Source organism: Eurypyga helias, unplaced genomic scaffold, assembly GCF_000690775.1.
Source record: "Eurypyga helias isolate BGI_N326 unplaced genomic scaffold, ASM69077v1 Scaffold43734, whole genome shotgun sequence".
NCBI classification, from domain to species: domain Eukaryota; kingdom Metazoa; phylum Chordata; class Aves; order Eurypygiformes; family Eurypygidae; genus Eurypyga; species Eurypyga helias.
The window spans coordinates 1,686-6,972 of NW_010248933.1; the positions used below are offsets into that span (position 1 = coordinate 1,686).

At 38.1% G+C, this 5,287-nt stretch overlaps 1 pseudogene across 1 annotated transcript; it reads right to left on the reverse strand.

Annotated features, from left to right (window-relative positions):
* Positions 1–207: 207 nt before the first annotated feature.
* LOC104504841 lies at positions 208–584 on the reverse strand (annotated as a pseudogene). The gene has a single exon (XR_727888.1). The product of XR_727888.1 is annotated as a transmembrane protein C5orf28 pseudogene (transcript).
* Between the last annotated feature and the right edge of the window lie 4,703 nt (positions 585–5,287).

Below are 5,287 nucleotides of genomic sequence, written 5' to 3' on the forward strand. Positions count from 1 at the left end.
TGTAAGGAACACAACAGTAGATGTAAAATGTTTTTAGGGCTTTTTAAATCCTAATGACTGCATACAAATATAGTTCCCATGTATGTATTAAAAATGTATTTAATGAAATATCATTGGAACTTTTTTTTGTTTAGGATATGATAGAAGAACAATAAACTAAATAGTGATGAAGAAAGAAAATAAACAATCACTGATCTGTTGACTTACCTTTAATGACAGGGAGCCAGCAAGAAAGAAGTGGTCCACATCAATGACAGAAGCGAGGAAGCCAGCTAGAGTGACCTCAGTGAAGTCACTTTTCTTCCTGAGTCCAATCACTATTGCCCAGGACCACATTCCTAGTATCCCATGCACAGCATTATCAGAGAAGGCTCGGAGCCAGTCATTTTGCTGAATGAAGGAAAACTGCAGAAGTCTGTCTGCTACAAAGCAGAATATTCCCAAACCTAGACTAGAAATAACTGAAGCGGTGCTGAAAGTTTGGAGAAGAGCATGGGCCTTTTCAGTCTCAGATGCCATGGCAAAAACCATGTCACAGCACACAAAATGTCATCAGGATGTACACTGTGCATTGTCCTCTGTCTTGTCAGTTGCTCTGTAAATGTCAGAGAACAGAAAGAAAATTACTAAAGAAAAAAAGCCATTAGCACAAAGCAATTGTTATCACAGCTACAACTTAGAATAAAAAACCCAAATTCAATGTTTGCACTTAATATTCCCAGGGAATCTTTTATTTCAATTAACTTAGTTGACTTCAACACTACAGCTCTGAATTAAAACACTTGTCCTGTTTTAATTGGAACAAGCACCTTTTTAAGACTGAAATATCTAACTCCATTTTCTGAAATACTTCAGTATTTTAATTTCACAAAATAATCATGAACATGACCATGATAACACCTTGAATACGTTCCAAGACTCTTCCCAGTTTAAAATAAACAGCATCCATCAAATTAAATCCTTTATGCTGCAACACACACACAAGAAGATTTAATTTGGAGGATTCTTAGGAACAATGCTCAAAAATCCCAAATCTCCCTATGCAACAACTGTTAAAACTGAGTTCCTAATCTATAATCCAAAACATCACTTTGATTTACCTACTTTGTAAACAGACGTATTATCACCCGGGCACCCCTCTCGGTGCAACTCCTTGTTTAGGTTGGAGATTGACTTGTAGAATAAGCATTAAGAAAATCAGAACCACTAGAACATCACTACCATTGGTCGCAAACACAAAGACAACCACCACTCGGTCAAGCAGAAGCCACCAAAACTAACGCCTTAACGAGCAAAACTGCCTATGCTTTTCCTCAATATGTGCTTCGGCAGCAACCTCTACTGTTACTTTCAGGATTTGTCTATTGCCTGCCACATTACCTTCATAATAGCTCTTTTTTCAGAAAATTAGAAAATTAACTAATCCCAGTCATTTTAATTTTCAAAATTTGACCACTGAAATTTGAAAATAAAGGCACTGTTATTAGCACTAATGATCACTTAAAACTCCTCAGAAACTATTTATGTTCTGTAATTGTTATGAAATGCTCTTCTACACAGTGATTTTTTAGAAAAACACTCTTGTCCTTAAACAGCTGCTTGACACCTCAAAAGAAATTCCAAAAAATAATTCAAGATGTTAAAGGCACCCCCACCCCACTCCCAAGAAACAATTAGAGGGTACCCAGATTATAAAGACAGAGCACTCATTGTTTATGTGGTAACATTGAAAAGAACACTTTCGAATAAAGTGTTCGAAAATAAAAATCCACAAATAAAAGATGTATTTGCTAGCCTTGTTATGTTAAAAAACACTGAAAAGCAGTCTTTGAAGGACAGTATAAATCCCAACTGTCCCAACTGTTCTGCTCTTCTGTCTTTTTGGGGAGCCATGGAGATAGACCAGTTTCAAAGCCCACATCCTATCTAAAAATGGATTCTTCCTAAGAGGTTGCTATTTCTGTGAAATACATTAAATCTGGACAGTCCTTCTGCATGCAGTTCTGCCAGGTAGATTTTTATTCTAAATGTGCTTTTTATGAATGCAGTAGACTTCCTTTAAAAATTAATACTCCTAACAATGTTGACACGTAACAGTCTATGATTTTAAACACAATATTGATTATAAGCCCCAGAAAATACAAAATGTTTCTTCCAGCTTATTTACATGCTTCTTTAGGGTAGAATTATCCACAAGACACGATTACTGGCATTGATCTTTACAGAATGAAAGCCCACTGAATCATTTATTTGGAAAGCATTAAAAGAGAAGAAAGCATAAATAAAACATGGACTTTGCACACAGATGAGAAAAAGTGGGTCAGGTTTGGAGTCCATTAGCCATTACTGTGCCTATTCCGAACAAACATGTAGACTCAGTATTTCCTGAAGCACTGGAACTGCCATTTCCTAGTGGCTGTCTTTACAATATACAGTACATTTCTGAATAAATTCCACTTTAAGGAACAAATGGTGATCTCCTCACAAATGTTTCTTCTATATACCATCGTGTCAGATTAGATTTTATTTCAAACCATAAAATCTGTGTAAGAATCCAGTCCGATCTGATGTAGCAACAGACCTCTAAAAAGCACACCTGTATTCAGAATCAAACTCACCCTGGGACTAGAACATACTTTTTGCATCGCAGCTGCCTTATTGCAGTATCAAATGTGGTCTGTGCCTCAGTGTCGAGCCGCTGTACTTTCTGATTCCAGACTGCCCAGCCCAATAGGGAAGACCAAACACCATTTGTTCCATCCTAAACAAATTGAACCAGGCAGCAGTAAGCACCGGTACTGCACAATGCTCTTCAAACTCTCTATAAAACACACATGAAAACTCAACAATAGTCAAAAGACACAGAAAGAAGCAGCACCTTTTTAATGAATTCCTGAACAAATATAACTGAGTTAAATGCAACTTCAGCCAGGGCTTAGAAACTCTGTTAAAGGAAGCAGGAAGAAAAGACCATACAAGAAGAGAAGGGCACAAATAAAGATGGAACAAGATAATAATTAAAAGATCATAAAACCCTATATTGTAATGTCAGAAAAGGGCACTTCCAGACTTCTGTTGTACATAATTGCATTTCAGAACATACAGAGATGTTTTTCAGCAGATTCTTCCTTGAAACTGTGTGCCTTAAAGATTCCCACTGTCATGGTTTAATCCCACCCAGCAATCAAGGACCACACAGCCACTCGCTCACCTCCCTCCCCCCCGCTCCAGTGGAGGGAGAGAATCATGGATTGAGGTAAGAATTTAATAATTCAGAGTAAATGACATAAACCAGTTAGACCAATAGTACTAACCACACCAATTAAATTAGTGGAAAAGAAAACAAATGGTACAAGCGCTTACCACCCGCTGACTGACTGAGCACCAGAGAGCGCCGACCCCTGGCCCAACCCCCAGTTTTTATACTGGGCATGACATTTTATGGAATTAAATACCCTGCTGTCCTGACCATGTCCTCACCCAGCTTCTTGTACAGAGAAAGAAACACAGGTGCATTATCAGAAGCTGAAAAAGCCCTTGACTTGGTAGGAATACTCCTCAGCAACAACTAAAAACACCAGTGTTAACCGTACTTTTCTCAGCACAAATCCGAAACAGCTTCATACAGCTACTGGGAAGACAATTAACTGTCCTGCTATCTTTTATAGACAACAGTGACTGCTGTCCGTGTAAAAACTAAGTCACACTCCCAGGTACAATGGCATAAGTAGAGGTATTATGCAGATCAAGAGTGAAATCAGACTAGAAAAAGCAAAACCATGTTCAACCAAAATAAACTCTGAAATTAAAATTTTTAATGTGAAACTAGAAACCGTATTTTTTTGTCTGAAACATAATGAGTTTCAGCCTATTTAAAAAACATCATAATACTACTATCGCCACAGGTATACCTCTCAGAAAGCACCGCATTGGAACTCACAATCTCATTAAACCATAACAGTGGGAAATGGATGTATTACAGAAGAATGCTTAGAAACCCACGGGCGGGCAGCCCAGCTAACGTGCTGAAGGGAAGGGTTAAGTTGGGTTTATGTGAAACACGCACACAACCGCTGAGGGAGTAACACTGCTCAGAGGCGTGATTTCTCATGAAATGCACATGTGAGGTAAAGCATCATGCATAATCTTCGCCTATACCCACAAAATGCCATTCTGGTGGTATTTAATTTCGTTTAAGGAAATTCTAAAAATTACTTTAACAAATGCACAGTGAACACTGTAGCTTACCAACACAAGACACTCAGAGCAAAGCTGTAAATATGCATTTGGGGGAAGAGCCAACACTATCGGGCCTTTCAACGCATGGTGTAAGAGCAAACCGAAAACCCAACAGCTAGATTATCATTTAGAAAAATTGCTCCCCAAAATCTTAGTCCGATTTTGAAGGAAGTTACTGGGTACACTAATACATATAGGAATTTAATGGACAGAATCAGCAGAATTAAGCACTGTGTGCAAGAAAAGACTGCAGTACACCCTTATAATTCTATCATCTCCTAAAAAACACCCCAACTTACTGGATATTAATTTATATTAAAAACTCCACAAAGTAAAATTATCATTTCAAACCTTTAATGTATTATCTCATGGAAAAGCAGATCCTAGCCTAAAACAATCTGTGAAGAACTGATAATATTTTTGGGTCAGATAATTATAATGCATTATTAGGGTTGGTGGGTAGAAGATGACTGGAAAGAGGACAAAAGCACGCAAGATATCGGTAGGATTTTACCAAGATACTGAGGAACAAAACGAATTAAATCCACTAACAAGCAAAGCGCCTATAAAAAAAAATCAGGATGTAATTAAATTATTTCAAGGAGTATAAATTAAACCGTTTGAAAACAGCAAAATGCAGACCCTCTCCTCAACGAGTGCTTTGGAACTGAGATGTACCTAAAAGAAAGAGCTGGAACCAGTATCCTAGGAGTATTTAGTAACTCGAAACAGGCCGAAGTACTGTCCAGGGGAAGGAAAAAACCGGTTTTCGTCCTAGACAAAAAAAAAAAAAAAAGTTAGTTTATGTGTTACCCTCATTACCTACAACGGCATTCGGGTCATAAACAGCTAATCCACTTTAAGGTTAAAACACAGTCAGTACGTGTACCTAAAGAGAGGGGCGAAGGAAAGACAGGCATGCGGCAGCGACACGCGAAATTACAAAGATCAGCAAGAATTCTTACGTCTTGGGGAAAGGGTACGCTTTGTCTCAACACCGAGTCCCTCATCAGCCACGAAGAAATAAGGATCTAGTGTCATCTTTACC